The sequence below is a fragment of the Lonchura striata genome, chromosome 2, assembly GCF_050655825.1.
Source record: "Lonchura striata isolate lonStrDom1 chromosome 2, ASM5065582v1, whole genome shotgun sequence".
Classification (NCBI taxonomy): domain Eukaryota; kingdom Metazoa; phylum Chordata; class Aves; order Passeriformes; family Estrildidae; genus Lonchura; species Lonchura striata.
Window position 1 is genome coordinate 146,383,713 of NC_140704.1, and position 20,850 is coordinate 146,404,562.

General features: G+C 42.1%; 1 long non-coding RNA gene across 1 annotated transcript; it reads right to left on the minus strand.

Annotated features, from left to right (window-relative positions):
- Positions 1 to 15,171: 15,171 nt before the first annotated feature.
- LOC146768465 (uncharacterized) lies at positions 15,172 to 17,640 on the minus strand. Its single transcript, XR_014953052.1, has 2 exons — positions 15,962 to 17,640; positions 15,172 to 15,216 (listed from the first exon to the last, which is right to left on the minus strand). It is a non-coding gene; the product is annotated as an uncharacterized LOC146768465 (long non-coding RNA).
- Positions 17,641 to 20,850: the final 3,210 nt, after the last annotated feature.

Sequence of the window (20,850 nt, forward strand, 5' to 3'; positions counted from 1 at the left end):
ACCTCTAACCCACTGCCCATTACCAGCACAGCCTTTTTGCCCTCAAGGCTGGGGCAAATAGAGTCATCCCAAATTGCACTCCAGTTGTCTGAGCCTCAGGGTATTCAGGGATTAAGCAGTGAAGGGGAGGCACTTGAAGTTTATAGACAAGTGGCACTACATAAAAACAAAGTATTTGCAAAAATGGAGACTGTCACAACATTGACTGGTGCCAGATCAGCTGTTCTTGGGCTGTGCAAGTACTGTCCCTCTGAGTTCTTCCAGACACAAGCAGGGCATAACAGCTTGAGGATAAGCTTCCCTTTGTTACTCAATGACCTTACCCGGCAATTCAAAGGGATCTGAAATATCTATATTCTGTTCTTTATACAAAGTGTTCACATCCTTCCTAATTACTACCTATTCCCACAAGCATCTTAACTTCCTTTTCTTAATAACCTTCTAGATTTCAGCAAATAGACACTGAAACAATGGCTGCTGCTGCTTTGTGCTAGGTGCAGTATAAAAATAGAATAGGAGAGAAACTTTTCTTTGAAGACATCAAGATCTAAACAGATTGAAATAAATTGTGGAAGGGGAAACACTGGGCAAGAGGATGAAGTGATTAATGCTTAATTACAAAATCAGTCAATGGGAGAGAAAGGAAAAGGATGTGCAGATTCCTCCCCTTAGGGAACAAGTAGTTTATCATTTCACTTGCCTTATTTCTGTTACCAATTCTGATGAACACATTTTCCCTTCTTTCCCCAGAACAAGTGCACCTACCCAACATGCCAACAGTTCCATAGTATTTTCTGCCTGAGAGGAGAAGACTGACTCTTCCTTCTTTCCCCTCAGGTTGTGCTGTGCAGCTGTGATACCAGTTCTTTAATCATAGTGACAAGCAGAGAGGCTCTATGCAAATGCAAGCAAATAGCATTTGACATTTATATGAAGATGATAAAGACAAACATTGGGGGCTGTTTTGAGGGTGGAGATTGTTTACACTACTAGTACAAGAGAACATGGAAATTTAACCAAGCAAAACTCCAAAGTCTGAGCTGACATGAGTTCAAAGATGGAATGACCTTGCTGGCTAAGTGGATGTTCCACAGGCTGTTTAAATACATTAAAACTGAAGTGCAGCATCTGGCTTAATATCACTCTTGCCAGGATACACCTGCCTTTATCTGCCTCCTTCTACCATATTTTCAAACAGATTTTTTGCATCATATTAAACTTGTATTGATATTTTTGTTTGTCAGTTCCCCCATGAGAATTTAGAGAGACACAGAGAAGTTATGAATAGCTACCTTTTGGGAACTTCAGAACATCTGTGGCTTGATCTAAATTCTACCAAAGGAGTTTTCTTTTGACTTCAGCAGGGACCACCTTATCCTATTTATGCAGCATCTAACACAACTGTAGACAAATCTCAGAGGAAATATATAGACACTCCTGTAATAGCATAGCAATAATAAAATAATATTATCTATAACAGTACTAGCTATATGGATATGGGTTTTCCAGCTGCTCTTCTTCTGTGGATGTTCCAATTTCTAACTTGAATTTGAGGCAGAGAAGCAGAATACTAGAGGAATGTTTGCACAAGCCATTTTGATGAAGCATGATTAATTTCCCCATCAACAGATAAAGCCTTTCTGTTTCAATCTTTCTTCAGAGACAGTTGCAATGTATCCACCTATAATTGCAATACTGTCCTCCAGCTGGAGGCACAAGAATAAGCCTCTCACCAAGACTCTCAGTTTTAAAAGTGAAGCCTGCAGGCACTCTGGGTCTTGTGTATACAAAAGTAAGATAACTCCGTTTGTTACAGTTTGTAGTTTTTGACTGGAATTTTCCTAGATTGTTTTATTTTTGCTATCAGAGATGAGAGAAGAACTTAATTATGAATCCTATGTCATCTTTGTGTTTAGAATTTCACCTGTTCTTTTCCAACTTACTTTGTTAAACTTTCTTAGCATCTTATGTATAATTTTCTGCAGAGATTTTTGGATTACCTGGGAAATAATTAGATGTTATCACTTACTTGATGTTTAGATCCTAGTTGTGTTGCAGGGTCCTTTACCAGAAAGTATTTCTTTTTTCAGGGGATTGATAGAACAATTGGAAAAGTCTGGAAAAATTCTGTCTTTTTTTGTCAAAACCAGTGAAGTAAGCTATGGATGGATATTCATGTAAGGATATTATAATCCTCAATATTTTATGTAAACAAGTCAGGATTTATCATCATAAGAGTCACAAGGTGTGAACTGTGTTAGCTGATCTGTAGGAAACCTTTATGCTATTTCTAACCATCTATATGTCCAAGTTTCCCTTCCTGTCAGTCTTCCATACCTTGTTTCTGAATGCCCTACACAACTTAGGATGAAAAATAACTGCTGCAAAAATGATAATGTTGTAACAGAGACAGCAAATCTTATTCATTTTTTTAAGTCCATCTGTTACCATAAAGTGGACTTTTAATTAAGAGGACTTATCACTCATTGCCTGGAACACACATCAGCATGGCCCTTGGGTGAACACTCCTCTGGCATTTAATTGTCTCCTCTCCTTTTCTCTGGTGCCCACTGAGAGTGGGTACAGGTGTTTTCTGAGCACACACTGTATTATTTCTTTTACCTGTCCATATGTTACAGGCCTATGAGAATGTGCCACCATCCACAAGCAAGGGATAGGTCTGGTGTTTGTTGGAGAAGGGGAAGAAAGGCAAGTGTAACTCCAGACTTCCCTGCCCAGCCTTTCTCTTGCTTTCCTGTGAAACTGTGACAAAACATAGGTCCTCCACTTTACACCTAAACTCCTCCATTTTAATACCTAAGCAGAGCCGAGTGCATATCAGGGAGCTACAGTTTATCATCCAAGGAATCTCTCTTCAGTCAGTGCTTAAGTCCTGGCCACCACGGAGTGTAAACTGGCTGGCAAAATCTGTCCTGGCATTCAGATGAGGTCCCTCATTATGTGTGTGGAGTTGCTAGCTAAGAAAACAGATCTATAATTTAATGAATACAGTACATGTCTCATCAAACACTATGGATTCTGATTTTCTGAGGTACATTGAAGTATTGTGTTGTCTGCATTGATTGCACAGGAAAGACACTGTATCAAACTGGAAGGCAACTCAATGGTTTACAGCACCCTAACACTTGAGGACAATAACAGGACAATGACTCATGGCCCAGAGTTAATGCTGAGGCTGTGAGTTAATACATTGAAGGACTATAAAGGGATAAAAGCAACTGACAATATAAAGTCAGTCATTCCAAGATAACACTTACCTTTTCTCATAGAAAGCTACTTCAAGAAAGCAATTCAATCCATCTTGATTAAGGGAGGTGAAATAAATCACACTGCAGATGTTCCTCACATTCTCTTTAAAATAGTGGGAACCTTAACAATGAGCTGTAATTAGACAACCAACTTTAAGGTATTAGATCTCATGAAGAAGGATAATAAAAATAATACTTATTTGAAGACTATTGAGTTTATTGTTGTCAACGTGGCAAATTTTCTGATCACACTAAGATGTGTCAAGTCATTACAGGGAAGGGATGCCATCCAGAGGGAACTGCACAGGTTGGAGAGGTGGGCCTGTGTGAACCTCATGAAATTCAACACCAAGTGCAAGGTCCTACACCTGGGTCATGGCAATCCCAAACTGGGTGGAGAATGGACTGAGAGCTACCCTGGGGAAAAGGGTTGGGGGTGTTGGTTGGTAAAAAGCTCAAGAAGACTCAATACTGCACTTTGGGCTGGATCAAAAAGTGTGCCCAGAAGGTCAAGAGGGGTGGTTCTGCCCCTCTGCTCTGTCCTTGTGACACCCTGGAGTCCTGCATCCACCTCCTGGGCCCCTAACACGAGAAAGACATGGACTTGTTCTCAGAGGAGGGACACTAAGTCGATCACAGGACAGGAGCCCTTCTCGTGACAGGATGAGAGAGTTGGGCTGTTCATCCTGGAGAAGAGAAGGCTCTGGGGAGACCTTATGGAACTTTCCTGTACCTGAAGGTAGGCCTACAAGAAGGCTGGAGAGCAACTTTTCACAGTGTAGTGATAGGACAAGGGGAAATGGCCTTAAGCTGAAGAAGGGCAGGTTTAGATTAGATATTAGGAAGAAATTCTTTACCGTGAGGGTGGTGAGGCACTGGAACAGGTTGCCCAGAGAGTTTGTGGAGTCCCCCTCCCTGAAGAGGTTCAAGACCAGGCTGAGACATGTGATGTAGTGGAAGGTTCCCTGCCCATGACAGGGAGTTTGGATCTTTAAGATCCATTCCAACCCAAAACATTCAGCTATTATACAATATTCAATATGAGGAAAGGTCAGCCACCCATTCAAGTAGAGCACATGTAAGTTCAAGCAAAGTAACAATTACAACTACAGGTAGTCCATTCAATATATGTTTTGCTGTGGCTGTGTGACTAAGGAAGATTCTTTCAAGGTTACAGCTTCAAAATACTTTTTTAGATCACTGACCCAGAAGAGCTTTGCAATGTCTCTAAAGTAGCTGTTGCAATCTGTTACAGTACATAACTTAGGGAAACTTTAGTTCACAAATCAATGTTCCAATAAAGTCAAACAACTCCTTTCTTAGTTGTCATAGTTTATTGTATCAAGGCCCTACTTAATGTAGTTTTAGTTGCTGTGTCATTGATCCAATTGATTGGAATGGCTTCTCTTGAGCTCTTAATTTACACAGAGTCTTTGTGGAGGAGAGGTATTCATCCTGGGCACTGGAATATAGAGTAAAGAGCAATTTTAGTTAGTCAGAAAAGTTATTTATTCAGTGTTTTTTACATCTGATTTCAATGACTCTGGGATCACATTTGTGGGTTAAAACCAGTTGCAGCTTCACTGTAGGTAGAAGCACTATTGGTTGTTGGACTAATATAAATAACGTCAGGAGTAAATGTTGAGTCTTATGTGCAAAAAGGATTCTATTAACTGTGACTTTCCCTACACAGGGATATATCAGACACAGACCATAATTGTTCTGTTCTGCTCTGATGGACCAGAGCAGCTGCAAAAGAAGTTTATCCAATTCCCTAAAGCAGGGAGGTAACTTCCAGTGTTGTTGGCTTTAACTTGCCTTGTCAAGTGCCTTCTGTCAGAAATGAGACAGGCTAGGGGGTGGAAAAGTGACCTGTGGCTGTTTGGCCCTTGTATCTCCCAGGTTTATCTTGGATGTGGGTTGTGGCTGGAGTGGCAGGAGGATGTAGTAAGCCATTTATAACAAACTTGTTCTTCACTGTGTTATTTTAGACATTCTAACTGTGATTAGACAGTGAAATCAAAATCCTTTGGGCCTTTGGGGTACTCTGGATTTAATTGACTTACTGTTGTCATCACTTCAGAAGCAGGTGAAAGCTCTAGGAAAGATCCCACAAATTGTTTTATTTCCATCAGATAAAGAAAAATCTTAGATGCAAACATGTACAAATAGTGCCTTATATTATTCCTAAAAGGACCAATTATTTGAACAGTTTGGCTGTGTGGAAATGGATATGAGCTATAGATACTCTAAGAATCTTGTGATATGACTCATCTCACCTATTTTAAGCAATCTGCAAGTTCTGTGTCCATTTTATTTCTCATCTAGACACCCTACATGCCTTGGGATATAGGTAGCTATGGTTGGTGACCAGAAACTCTCTGGAAATGTCTCTTTTCTGTGCACTTATGACAGAGGGAGAGTAGAAATCTATTTTTTTACCCTTCATTCAAAAGTAAATGATAGATTTTCATAATTCAAGCTAAAGAGATGATTCTAGAAGCAGACAGAAACATATTGCATTTAAAATAATTTGCTTCTCATTCTCTGGTAAAAGACAATGTGTGGAGGCACAAAAAATATGTTTTAGCCCAATGCTATAAAAAACTTCACACAAATTTCAGATAACTTTCAAAAATATGCAAGGCAGAATATTAGAAAACCCAAAATTCCTCACATCTTTGTTGACTAGATAATGAAAAAAAAATACTTCTATTTAGATTTTGAGTTTAGTACTTTAGCTAAATTCCCTGCAACAATCTGTGGGCCCAGGCCTAACTTAGGCAGAATTCAAAGATAATTTATACTTAATTCTTGGTCTGTAAGACTTTTTAATAACTTAAAAATCTTCTCAATAGCAGCAGAATGTTATAAAAGGAAAACCTGTAACAAAAGCTATATCCTCTAGGGATGGCCCAGTGCTTACAGGATAAATTTGTTGCAGGTAGCAAACAAACATGAAATTAAACCAAGTGCATATGTTAATTACTTGGCTAGCCCTGTGAATGTCCTGAGAACAATGAGAGAAAGGAAATTGGGAAAGAGATAACATAGTCTCCTTTCATATAATTAATAAACCAAGAGGAAAAAATAGAAACATATGAAGAATATTTTCCGCATAGACACTCGATGAAATCTTTCTAGCACCTACAGAAGTATTGAGGAGGTGACAGGACACACAGCATCCACTGAGGCCCGTTCTCCTCATGGCATGCCAAGCACAAGGGTAAGAGCACTACAGAATAGTCTGAATAATGGGCTCCTCCCTGAAATACATCAGCCATTACTCACTGGAGCTCAGAAGCTTCTACTTTGTGCTCTAGAATGTTCCCTGTTTTGGTTCTCATGCCTTTGTGATACAAAACATCCCTCAAGATGTGCTACTTCAGGGCATGCTTTTCCTGGAGACAAAAAAAGAAGTAGAGAAAATCTTGGGAGGTTGATTTGGCTGCCTTTCTGAAGGCAAGTCAGCTGCCAGACTTTCATTGTTACTCAACTGATATTTCAATAAGGATTATATTTATTGTGAATATGTGAAGAAGATGAAGGCAATGACTCTTGAACTAGATTGGGTCAGAACAGAAAAAGAAGATCTTTTCATTCAGATAGCTCTGAAACACAAGGCTGTTGTTAGCAGCATATTATTATTATTATTATTATTATTATTATTATTATTATGTAATTTAATTTTTTTTTTTCATTAAAGAAATCCAAGGGACAATAGAGCCAGGAAGACAATGGACACAATGAACACATGTGTGAAAGAATGTTATAAGAAAGAAAAACAACACAATACTGGAAAGACATTTGTTGAACATTTTCCTTCACAGGTTTTGGAGGGCCAGCAAAGCAAAACATTGAAGATTTACACTAGTGAAGGCTAGAGTTTCCTTAGTCTTTTAGTCCTGGTGAACTTGATGTGCAACTTGACATTCATGTTTAGTCTATGGTTTTATCTGAACACTAAAATCATAGAAGATAGAGTCTAAGCTCTTCATGGCAGAGACTGACTTTGCTTTATATAGCAACTACAAAATTAGATATTATTGCAACAGCAATAGTAGCTTTGACACAGCATGTGCCAATTTGCTTTCCCAAAATCATGGCATTTTTAGAAGTTCTATACAAGTTCAAAACAAATTCTAGCAGATGTTTCAATTCGTTTCAGATTTTGACCCTTTAGGGTTTACTCTAATCATATTTCCTAACTTTATGTGATAATTTCAAGACCAATACATTGAATTTCTTTCACTTTATTTTATGACTGACAACTACAATTCTTACTGTATTTACAAGAGTCCAGGATATATGCTCTTGAGCAAAATGCCAACATCATGAAACAGCAAATACTGGCAATTATGTCTTGGGAAAGCAGAATATGACAACTCCTCACCTTCAAATGACTATATATAAATGTACATTGCAAAGAGGAAGTGTTAACTGGTTCTAAATACCAAGATGAGTTCAATGCTATGATTTTGTGCCAGCCTTAAAGGAAAGATCCACTCACTATATAACATTTAATCAAGTACAAATGGTTTCGTGCTATTCTTTCTTCCTCGTTTTCTGTCTCCTTCCTTTATGCCTTGGGGATACTTTCCTCCTCTGCAAGAATATTAAAGTAAATATATATTCTCAGATTTCAGACAGCAGTAATTACAGAATAGAAAGATCAAATTTCCACAGCTTGTAATTTTCATTACTTCATCCCTTGCTCAGTGATGTGAGTAGACAAGCTCCAAGAAACAGCTGAAGCCTGGTGTGGAGGACTGATTTTACCATGAGAAGAGGAGGGGGGATTAAGTGGGGTGTAAAGGGCTTGAGAACAGATTCAAATGCACAGAAGAGGTGGAGAGAGACAGAAGGAACGATACTGCAGAGAGGGACAATTTTTGACATAAATCCACAGAATTAACTTATCTTTTGATCACCAGTCCCTTGAGAACCTCAGTTAAAGTGGTTGTAGAAGAGAAATTTGGTGGTGAAACAGCCCCCTCCCTTATCCCATTTGAGGCGGTGTAGGGTGTCCTGCTCTCCTCTTCCCAAATGTGACAGTGTTATTTCTCAGACAGAAATCTCAGAACTGGGATCAGCAGAATTTTATATACATGCATTTGAAAATGAACAGAAATAAAAAGACAATAGTCATCCATCTATATGCTCCTGAAATCCCAGAACCCTCACTCTTTTGAATTCAGCAGGGTTGGAATTTCCATGGATTTCCATGTGGTCATCTGCAAGGATCAGATGGGATTAGATAGTGAGGAGACATTTAAATCCTTGGTTCCTTCATTCCCATTGACAGTCTGTGAAGAGGAGTGATCCCATTAGATCTCTGCCTGCTTCAAGGTGTTCCCTACTTCCTCTGTGAAAGTGGGAGAAAAATGCACACAGGAGAGTTACTGTAGGAGGATGAGCCTAATTATGAGCATAGTCGTCTGTGGCCTCAATCTTCCCCACTCATTTGGCAGTCCAAAATAACAATGCACCACACTACATTTAAATCCCCAGAGACACTGAAGAGAAAGGCAACAGTTTTGAGGGTTCTCATCAAAATAAGTGCAAAATATAATTCAACTTAGTTGAAAACTCTCCATATGAATTTATATTGGATTTTTAACTGCCTGGGAGTCCTCAATTCTAGACCTTAAAGTCCCTCATCACAGATGCTGACAAGCAAAGGAAAATGTAAAACAAAAAAGCCTGCAGCTTGATAAGTATTTTCATGCAGAGAAACCCAGTGTTTGGACATGAGAGTCCTACAGAAGCATCAGTCAAGGTGCCCTCCTGATGGAGGGTTTAAAAAACAAGGTATAATTTGCTGCAGTCCCATGTAAGGCTACATGATACTCATCTGGAATTTGTAATGAGCAGAGCTCACCTCCAGCAAATTCCATTCCATTAAACACCAGTGGGCCCCACAGCACCACTGATGGCCTCAAACATCCTTGTTCCATCTTCTCCCTTACTCCCCATAATGGAGGCTTCCTTCCCTTCATGTTGAGTTGGTTTGTTAGCAGCTGTGTTGGCTGGTTTGGCTGAGGCGGTTTTCATCCCTGATCTACATCATACATGATAAGCAGGATGGAATTTGCCAGCATATCAGCTGTAGTTTGCAATTAGTTTGTCACTCTCTCCAGGTCCAGTCTTGCTGTTAAAAACTATTCAGAGTTCACAGAGAAAAAGAAAACACAACCCTTTTCTATATTCCATAGTCACAGTAAATCCCTGACCTCAGTTGCCCACACTATCTTCTGTTTAAGATCTTGGCCCACCAGCAGTGAGTGTTCATGTGTTTATTTACAGTCACAGGTGAAGCTGACATCCATTGTGTCATGCAGGACTGTCAGGTCTCATGAGGTGCACACTAAGATCCATTTGACTGTTGCCTATGTGGGAAGATGGGAGGTGTCACTTTAATTCATGTGTAAGATGTGCTCTCTCCGACAGAAAGCTGGATCATAACTTGTAGACAGCTCAAGGTACTGAGCTGCTGCTGGACATCTGACACTTTAAAGAACCTTGTACTTAGGAGCCCTGTAGTAGAACCACCCTGTACCTCACTGCAAGCTCCCACATGAGCCCATGTAGCAGGCACCCTGTGTCTCGGGATGCAATTTAGTTCCTGCTCTGATACATCTTATCACCTCTTTAATCAACCTGATGTCTCTAGCAGTCACCTGGTGACTTCAATACAAGAAGAAACCTATTTGAAATTTAAACAGATGGACGGAACTAAGAGTCAAACCAACATGAAAGCAGCAAGGGCTGGATTGAGCAGTGGAGGGCAGGATGGGGGAGGAATACCTGAGCTGGTATCCCCAGCTCAGGTATCCCGTGTCACACCATGGTGTCAGGTTCTAGCAGGCTTCTCCTGCATAGTGACTTCCACTCTGTAAGAAAGATGGGGACAAACTTTTCAGCAGGGTCTGTTGCAACAGGACAAGGGACAATGGTTTTAAACTGAAGGAGGGATGTTTTAGGTTAGTTTTAAAGAAGTTTTACACAATGAGGATGGTAAAACACAGGCACAGGTTGCAAGAGTAGTGGTAGGTGCCCCATACCTGGAAATATTCAAGGTCAGGTTGGACAAAGCTCTGAGCAGCCTCATCTGTGAGAGATGTCCCTCTGCACATGGCAGGAGGGGTGGACTACATGATCTAAAATGTTTCCTACCAAACCAAGCCATTCTAAGATTCATTTTGAGAGACATAAATAGGGGGAGTTGTTGTGAATGAATGTTCTATGCTGTGATTTTTCCAGTATTTTATTTAAATGCATCAACTTGCCTTGAGTGCCAACTCCACAGCTGCTAAACTCTAACTGATTTGGGAGGATCACTAGCTTTGAGAAGGAGAGATAAATATGCTAATGCAGTGGCATCACTTAAAGAGCTTTTGAAATTCTTACAAGTCTTTGCCTGTCCTTTCCAAAGAGAGGGGGAAGAGGAAAAATAAACAGATAAAGGGACCTAGGTAGGGAAATTCTGCTCCCCTTTTCCTTCGTGAAGCCCTTGGCTGGAGCAAAGCTGGGCAGGAGGGTTAACGGGGCACCAAGACCCCCGGGAGCTGGAGGGCACCGCCTCTGCACACCGCCTGCCCGGGATGCTGCGGGGACAGCGGGGACAGCCCCGCAGCCTCCATCGGCCGAGAGCTCCTCTGCCTGCCCCAGCGGGGACCCAGCGGGGACCCAGCGGGGACCCAGCGGGCTGTGCCGGGTCGCGGGAAGCCGCTGGATGGCGGCGTGGCCCCGCTGGATGGCGGCTGGTCCCGCTGGATCGCGGCTGGTCCCGCTGGATGCCGGCTGGTCCCGCTGGATGCCAGCTGGTCCCGGTGGATGCCGCCCGGCCCCGCTAGATGCCGCCCGGCCCCGCTGGATGCCGCCCGGCCCCGCTGGATGCCGCCCGGCCCCGCTGGATGCCGCCCGGCCCCTCTGGATGCCGCCCTGGTCCCGCTGGATGCCGCCCGGCCCCGCTGGATGCCGCCCGGCCCCTCTGGATGCCGCCCTGGTCCCGCTGGATGCCGCCCGGCCCCGCTGGATGCCGGCTGGTCCCGCTGGATGCCGCCCGGCCCCGCTGGATGCCGGCTGGTCCCGCTGGATCGCGGCTGGTCCCGCTGGATGCCGGCTGGCCCCGCTGGATGCCGCCCGGCCCCGCTGGATGCCGCCCGGCCCCAGCGGGCACCGCCGGTCCCGCCGCGCTCCGCCCGCAGCGCCCCGCGCACGGGGCAGCGGGAGGGGGGCAGTGCGCGGGCAAGGCGCAAGTTAGTGTTTTCCTTCGCCAGAGTCCTCCCTAAAAGCGGAATGAAAAGTGCTCTCTTTTTCTTTTTTTTCTTTTTTCTTTTTTCTTTTTTTTTTCTTTTTTTCTTTTTTTCTTTTTTCTTTTTTTCTTTTTTTCTTTTTTTCTTTTTTCTTTTTTTTTCTTTTTTTTTCTTTTTTTTTTTTTTTCTTTTCTCTTTTTTTTAAGTACCCGGTGGTAAGTACCATGATACAACAGAGCCAGCGTTTAGCGGATCTTTGGTCACTGTGGTCACTGCACCCCCAAGAGTCTCCTGTAGCTGCTTCCTCATAACTCACAGCCCCTGACCAGGCTCTGGGTGTGAGGGATCCTGACACCCACGAGAAAATATACATTTTCTTCCAAACCGTGCTATGAGGACTTTTCTAACATAACTCTATGATTCTATGGAACAGAGAGCCAGGGCTGCTAAAGAAACATGTCCTGCTTGTAGAAACCCAGCAGGTCCAAGTCTGCTTCTTATGCTTGGGGCAAGAGAGAAAAAAGAGGACAGACAGGCCTTTCTTTAACCTTTTCCCTTCCTCTTGCTCCTAGGCAGCCTGGGGCTGTCCAGATCTCAGAGCAGCTTTGAGAAGAGATTAACCAGAGCACTCTGGGCTGCAATTGCAGCTTCCTCCACCTCCAGCCTTCCTCTAGGCTTTCCCAGTCAAAGTGGGACAAAGCTATCCAACATCAGCCCTGTTCTGGGTCTCTTTGTTCCCTGCAACAGGAGCACTGTGCTCGGCTGGCCCTGCACTGGGACATGTTTGCTGCACTTCATCCCCTTCTTCTGTCACTGACATGTTCTGCTCAAGAGTGACCACAACTCAACCTATTGTCCCAGATCAAAGAGCAAACCTGTTTTGCTTCAGGGAGAGACCAGCAGCCATCAGAACTTGGATATATTTTGTCCTGACCCTGCCCTTTAGATTGGCATTAAGAGGGCCAGCTTGATCTTCCTCACCCATGCCCTTGCCCACCATCTTCTTGAGCTGTTTCTGTCCCCTTGGGAAGGTCACCTTATGTTGCCAAAGCTGCATAAAGGGGCTTTAGTGGAGTTTGAAAGTCAATCCAAATTATCCAGTAATTACCACTTGTGCTTATAACAACATGAAGGAATGAACTCCTTTGCCCCTGGGCAGCAGTCCGGCCTACCCTTGCTTTCTCATCTGCTCCCACCCTCCGGTTTATCAGAAGTGGCTGCCAAAAGCAGGATCACACAGGAGCCATCCCAAATTTCCCCCTTGTACTCTGAGAGCTGGGGGAATGTGTCTTGCAGCAGCTGCTTATATCCATGGGCATTAAACTTAATTAACTGCAGTCTCAGAGGGCAGAAGCTGGAGCAATGGAGCAATGGATCAACCTATTCCCTGCTGTGTTGATACCTCCCCATGGTCAAATCATCTGATTTATATGGTTCTCTTTTCACTTCTTGCACAGACAGATGACCCATGACAGTGCTGAATGAGGAAATGACCACATGAATTCCCGTGTCTTGCATCATTCAGGTCAGATCTGATAGCCAGAGCCACCCTTCTGGCCTTAAACTTGCAGAGGCTTTGTTAAAAGAGCTCTGAGGCCTTTGCACACCTTAGCATTGGTCACCTGGCTTGTGCCTACTGCCAGGAGAGATGGAGTTGACAAAATTGACCACATATTGACCTGAATAAAATGGGATTAGTAACAGCACAGATGAGAAGGCTGGCACAGCCATCATCTCCAGCAACTGAATGCAAACCTCATTTTAGAGGCAGAAGGCAGAGCTATCTGCTGTCAAATCATAGGGAAAGATTCACTGAAGAGTGAATGACTGACCTGAGTGGGGAAAAAAGAAATAAATCTCTGCAGCACAAGCACTCAAGGACTGGGACTGCATCGTTGAGATGGAGCAGGTCCTGAAACAGGAGAGAGGCAATGGAATAGAGGGGCAGTGCTGTAAATGCAGGAGGCACAGGAGGAGGTGCCAGGAATGAGCAGTATCTGGAGGAGGAGGATTTGGCTGTGTGAATCTCACTTTTGGCACATGAGTCTTGGCAGGTCTTGTGGGGGAGCTGAATGCTGCCTGTGTATGACATATCTGAGGACAGTGCTTGGCTCTAGTAAAAATCTTCCAGGGTGTGGCTCAAACACTTCTCTCCTATAAAAATGCAAAAGCACTCAAAATTGCTTTATCTGGATGCTCTGCAGTATCTTCTGCCTCAAAATGCCAGAAATACCCTCGAGGGATAATGAAAACTGAAAGGAGAATACTACAGCTTTTTAAAAAGTACAGCTTAGAGTGGCAGCTAAAATCTTCTACCCACAGCCAGCAGTGTAAGGTGCCTGTGTGCTTGTTCTGTAAAGCAGCTATAAAGTCATGGAAGAGTGAACAAACAAACAGAGGGAGCATGTTAGACTCCAGGACTGCAAGCTCCAACAGGTTCCCAGCCCAATGAGACAGCTTGCTGAACAAGGGATATTCAAAGTTTCAGCCTTCTCAGTACCCTTGTTGTAGCTGTTTCAAATGAAAGGCTTGCAGTGATTTTTAAGCTGTGAGACATTTACTATTTGGGGAGGATCCCTCTCCCCCTTCCCTGACCCAGCATGGCTGTATAAAGAGACAGGCCCAGAATTAGGAGGGCCCTTTCTATTTTATTCCGTGGCTCTGCTCCACTCATGCCAACTGAGTTGCTTGCATTAAAAATAGCTCTCCATGAAAGCTATAATAGGTTACACTTGACATCTGGATCCCCATGTTCCCTTGCCATCAAAATTTCTAAAGTTTTGCTTAAAAGAGCCTGATAAAGTTTCCCATCTTTGGCATTGTGTTCTTAGGGGATGAATGACTGGAAATCAGAGCTGAGAGCTGGCTCAAGCCTGTACTACAATAGTAGGGAAATTAAGAAACATTTAAAGACTGAGTCTGAGCAGGGGGAAATGGCTCTGGGTGTTTCTGTATGGCTGCTAATATCAACAATCAGTTACTGACTTGAATTCTTATGATGTACTGTTTAAATTGAAGCACATTAGAGTGATGGCTTATGGTGACATTGTCACCCACCTTCTGTACTTCCCCATCATACTCACCAATGCCCAAGTTCAGCATCCCAGAATAGTGAGTCTTACAGGAACGTGTGGCTGTTCCTTCATTCTGGGCATAGTTCAGATTTCTAAGTGAGAGTCTTTACTCACTTAAGTGAGGAGTAACTAATTTCTGAAGCCTTTAAATTTTGTTTATAACTTCTCATTGTTTATCTATTGAAGGAAAAGTGCATATGTACAAAGGTGGATTTTAAGCGATTTCTAGGTGAAAATTGAGTCCCATGCAGAGTTTTAGACGCTGCTAGGTGGATAAGAGTGAGTAGAAGGTGTGCAATGCAACCTGTGAATTGGATCCTAGGTGGAATCCAGGCATGTGCATCCTTAGGTGGTTGTGAGGCAGGGCTATTTGCCATTTCAGGGGTCAAATGCTTTAGCATTACAGAATGCAGTGACAAAGATGCTATATCATCTTCAGTTATTTTCGTTTTCTATGATTCTCTATGATAGTTTGCAAGATAAAGATTTTCTGATGTTTCCAGTGGCATCAGCTGAGCAAAGGGATAAATGGTGATTTAGAATGAAAACCAGGCAAAAATCCAGTGCTAATTTTGTTTTTTTTTTTCATTGTTGTTGTTGTTTTTTCTTTTTGTCCTATTTGGAAGAGAAACAAAAAGTAAATTAGTGGCGTCAAAAATAACTGCATCCTCCTGGAACCTCAGCTCAACATACTGAGTCAAATTCCCCTAGGTATAATACATTAAAGTATGTCCTGATTTGCTTATCAAAACAAAGAATGAGTATGCACACGCCAGGGGTGGGATGCTGAGTGGTGAAGGTGTCCTGCTGTAGAATGGAAATTATGAGTGTGAGTCTTGCAGCCAAAGGCCACTCTCCTCTCCAGTTGTTCCTGCTCTTGCAGGCTAGAAGAGTTCAAACAAGCCAAATGCTGTGCTAGTCACATTGCTCTCCTGACTCCTCCTGGTGCACAATAATGCTTCTAGCCTGGATATAGACTTGAGACCTTTGCTGAGGAGCCTGACCTAACATGAATAAAACAGCCCTGAGCTGCCCAGAGCTGTCATCTCCTTCTTTCCTGTGGTGTGAAATCAGTCCTGCTTGTGCCTGGCACGCACAGATCTTGAGCCTTTGCCCTTCCCTAACACAGAATTGTTCTACACTCACATACCTCCTTTTTTAAAAATTTCCTCTGCTCCTGCTTCTGTGCCTGGTCCTGGCAAAACACAAAGCAAGCACAGAGCTGTGAACAGCCATTTGGGCAGAAGCCACGGGAAGAGAAACCTGTGCTTCCAAATCTCTGCTGGATTTCTGCATCTGTGGCACTTACACAGGCCATTCAATTCACCATAATGTGTGGGACAAAACTGTTCCAACTTACCCTTTTCCATATAATGTAATTTTATAGAATGAAATGCTGCTCCTCTTTGTAATGGTTCCTGGAACACTGCTGTTTGCCATATACTACAAACTCTCTGATCTTTTTTCTTATCACAAATAATCCATGGAGTTGTTGTTATAACATTCCCACTTTCTACTTCACCACTGACCCAGCCTGGTAATTACAACACCACGGAGTCTCTCTTGGGTTTGGTAATAGGTGTCATGTGCTTGAGTGATGAGTAGCCACAGCTGTTGTGTTTCATTTTATTTATTTAACCTGAACTCATGTGAATTCAGTAACATCTAATCTACTGAGCACTGAATGAATCATACAGAACAGTTTGTAAAAATCCTGGCTATAGCTTCAGAGTATGCAAGCCATTTTCCTGGAAGAAGTTGTGTAGAATTTCATTAGCTGCATGAATCTGGTAGGAAGCTCTTCATATGTGATGCATTGTTTCTCCACGATTTTTAATGTGTTGTGAAAGTCTGTTGATGCAACACTCATCCTTTAGTTTGACATTACAGAACAAAAAAGGAAGTTATTTTTATCCTGAGTGGTTTGATTTGGAAAATGTTATCAACTTATTACTCTTGCATAGCATCTTCACGTGATTTTCTGTTGCAAAACATTTCTGTAAATACACCCTTACATCAAGGCTTATATATTTAGCCTTTGCAGGATGAGTTACAGATGCCCTGAGAGGATCCTTTAGAGGAGAAAGGTGGTTCATGGAAAAATATCCTCCAGAACATGAGTTTGCCTTAAGAGAGATGACAGAGAATGCAGGAATAGAAAATTAACCAGGATACTAAAAACCTTTCTATGGCTCAGGAAGAACATGATGTATTTGACAGTGGTCCCTTTCCTGAAAGTGCTGTAGCTGTTAAGCAGTGACCACCCACACTAAAAGTAATTTGTTAATTTGTCCTGATGATTCAGGTTTCAGGGCTGGTCTTTTTTTTTTTATTTTTGTATAGCTCTAATTTTTAATTAATTAATTTATTTTTGTGTAAAATTACTCCTCAGAGATACCCCTTCTTCATCAATTTATGAGAAGATGACTGTGTGTCAATGTCTGCTTGTCAAGCTTTTGCTTGGAAAACCTGTCTTGAGGCTTCCTAATAGTCATAGCCTAAGAAGGCAAGATGATTTTTTCATCTCCATCAAAGTTACATCCACCAAATCTGCGGAAAACCATTAGCTGCCTTTCAAGTGGGAGCACTGACACAAATATCCTTTCCCCTTTTCTCCTTCCTAGGGACTTGCAACAAGTCCAACCTGCCTGTTAGCAAAACAGGATTTTTAAGAACCAGTGTAGTGTGACAATGTTTGCATTGGGTCATGGAGCTGATGCTCTTTTTTGAATAGCTTCAGTTGTTTGACCCTGTAGAAACCTAGGCTGAAACAGTATCCAGGACTATGTTGTTATTTTTGGGAAGCATTGTTCTTAGAATATTTCTCCCAGTGAGAACCAGCAGCTGTTTTATAATCTATCCTTACAACTTGCACCAAATATCTCAATGAATGGCAAGTGCCAAATGCATGTATTTTTACTAGTATTTTCCCAGAGAAACTGCTGAAAAGCAGCAGTATATTTCACAAGGCAGGTACTCTGCCAGCTAACTGGATAGGCCACAAGGCAGAGACTGGGGGAGCAAAGTTCCTCCCACAGTAAGACCAGATCAGCTTTGTGGCCAACCTAGAAACCCAAATATACATAAGTCTGTGTGACCTGATGAGACACTTCATGCTAAGGGAGCTGGCTGATGAAGTTCCCAAGCCAGTCTCCATGATTTATGAAAATCAAGTGTAGTCTCTGGTGGCTGGAAAAAGGGAAGCACTGTACCTCACAAGGTACAGGACCAAGTGCAAGTCCTGCCCGTGGGTTGGGTTAATCCCGGTTGTCAATTCATGCTGGGATGAAGGATTGAGAGCAGCCCTGTGAAGGAGGATTTGGGATGGTGATGGAAGAAAAGCTGGACATGAGCCAGCAGTGTGTGCTCATGGCTCAGAAAGCAAACACACCCTGGGCTGGATCAAAAGAAGTATGAACAGCAGATCAGGGGAGGTGATTCTCCCCCTCTACTCTGCTCTGCTGAGACCCACCTGGAGCACTGAATCCAGCTCTTGAGTCTTTAGTTAGTACAAGAAAGAAACAGAGAGAGTCTAGAGGGCCAAAAAAAAATGATGAGAGGACTGGAACATCTGTCCTGTGTGAAAAGGCTGTTAGAGCCAGGGCTGTCCAGCTTGGAGAAGAGGTTGCTTCAAGAAGACCTAATTGCAGCATCTCAATATTTAAAGGCAGCTCGTAAGAAAGATGGGGATGGATATTTTAGCAGGGCCTATTGAGATAGCAGGAGATAATGGCTTTAAACTGAAAAAGGATTGATTTAGATTAGATATGAAAAAGAAATTTTTTACTCTGAGGGTGACAGACTGGCACAGGTTGCCTAAAGAGAAGGTAGGTGCCCAACCTCCAAGGTCAGGTTGAATGAGGCTCTGAACTCCCTCTCTGGAGAGTCTCAAGGCCAGGTGGGATGAGGCCCTGAGCAATCTAGTCTAATGGAAGGTTTCCCTGGCCCTGGTAGGGTGGTTGGAGTTTTAAAGGTCCCTTCCCAGACCATTCTATGACTCTATGATGCTCTTATTTTTAAGAGGACTTTGAGGGACTGGTTGTAGTCTCTGAGGCTATGGACCAGTTTCTCCTTTGGCTACACAACACTGTGTACATGCCTCAACATAGGCAGATTTTGTCATTAAAAAAAAAAAAAAAACCCTCTCATTTTTCAAAGTGAAGAAATCAATTCCTAGCTAAGTAACAAGGAGTGTTCTCTCAATAATAATAATTTTTAAAGAGCTGAGAAACATAGACAGACTAGTAAGGGACAAAGCTTGTCTGCAAGGTACCAGACTGGAAAGTTGACACATTAGTGTTAGTTCTTATGGCAGCTTTCAAACAGTTTCTGTCATGAATGTTTAATTTAGTTGTTTCTTCGATTACATCCTTGCATGGATAGACAAGAAAAAATGTCTGACTTGCAACATATTTTGGCATGCTAATTTCCATGGGCAAAAACATCTTGCAGGACACTGGTGCAAGTCTCTTCACTAAGATGATGGGTTTTCAAATAATTAATGATTTCATGATCAAATTTTTTGTGAGGCAGGCTTTTTATATATTGTTGGGATGTCTAATTTTTTTTTTTTCCTTCCAAATGCTCCAAATTTAGAAACTAAGAAATGTACAACTTTTAAATGCTATTTCAGAATTGTACATATTATTTCCTTACTTTTCAGAGACCCTTTGTCCTTGTTGGTGAGAAAACAAAAGGAATAAAACTGTAAGTGGCTATTCAGGAATGGGAAGTAAATTACAGTATAATATAGGACATGTATCATGCTTGAAGTTGAACACCTCTCTCAGTATCAAACTCCTTTAGAAAATGTAGAGGTTCTCAATTTTTGATGTACAACACCTCTTCTAAAAGACCTCTCCAAGTCCTTCTGTCCAAGGAAAGATCTGAGATCGTATGATTTCTATTTTCCAAGTGCCCATCTGCAGCTTATGCTGCTTATCTAGGTTTTGCTCTGCCCCACTGTGAGGTGGTAGCTGTGACACAGAGAGCAGCTTGTTCTGTAGCAGTGAATGACTTGTCCCATTTGGTGCTTTTTGGTTCAGTCAAATACCATGGACTGACAATTCAGAAAAACACCTGCAATAGAAAAACAATTTTACTGCTCACTTCCCAGTATTTCACTGTGGAGCACTGAAAACCTCTCCTCTATTTTGGTCTCTCAAAAGCAAACAGCCCATCTCACACTTTTGCAGTACCTATCTGCTATGCAGCATAGACCAGCTGAACTGTGTTGCTTCTATTCAGGTGGTCCCCAGACATTCCCACCTCATTACACAGAAACAAAATCCCCATTGCTCCAAAAACTATCAGTCTGGGTGGTGAGAGGCCTTGGGAGCAATGGAAATTATGACAGTCAGAAATGGAAGCACTTTGGATATATATACATCTGTCTTTCAGCTAAATTAATATCACCTTTTTCTTTTTTTTTGCAAGTTTTATGCCCTTTTTAATTCAAATTTAAACCCAGATGACCAAGGAGATTGCATAGTTTACTTGTTTCAGTCTCTCTAAACTCTTGTAGTCAATAGAATGACACTATGAATGAAATACAAGAGTTTTGACCCTGTAGATTTCATCTGCTTCTTCCTGGTATTCTGGGGATGTCTTCTGTGTGTTATAATTCATCTGCTCAATGCTAGTTCCTCTTCCATTTTCTACTCAAAGTACCACAACTCACTTTCAAAGCACTTAGTGACAAACAGGTCATGAGGACAGCTGTGCTCCATAGAGATAACTCAGCTATGGAGACCTAATTCAGTGTGCATAGAACTGGAAACCTTTTGTGTGAAGGAGCTGGGGCTAGAACTACATCCTGCAACGTGGTAAACAAGTGCAGAGCCTGGACCTTCTTATGAGCACTCTTTTTAAGAATTCTGTTCAACTCAAATTTTGGACATAGGAAAAAGAAAGGCATGATTTAGTATTTCCTCCATTTTTTTTTTTCCTCAAGAGAGGAGTACAAAGAGAAAAAAAATCTCATTTATTACACCAGAGACCTGATTATACATAATTTCAGTGAGTACAACAGTGACCACTACAGAAATCAATGAGTAATGACCACTGTAGAAAAGCAGACTAGCCTTAGGTATGAGCTTTTCTGTGGTTTGACACAACTCATTTTGGTTCACAAGTGAGTCACACTAAATGTATATATGGCCAGCTCCCATTGCTCAGGTAATGAATGGTAAACTTTAATCAAGAATTCAAAAAATCCATTGTTTTAGTGCATTATTATTTTCCCTTTTC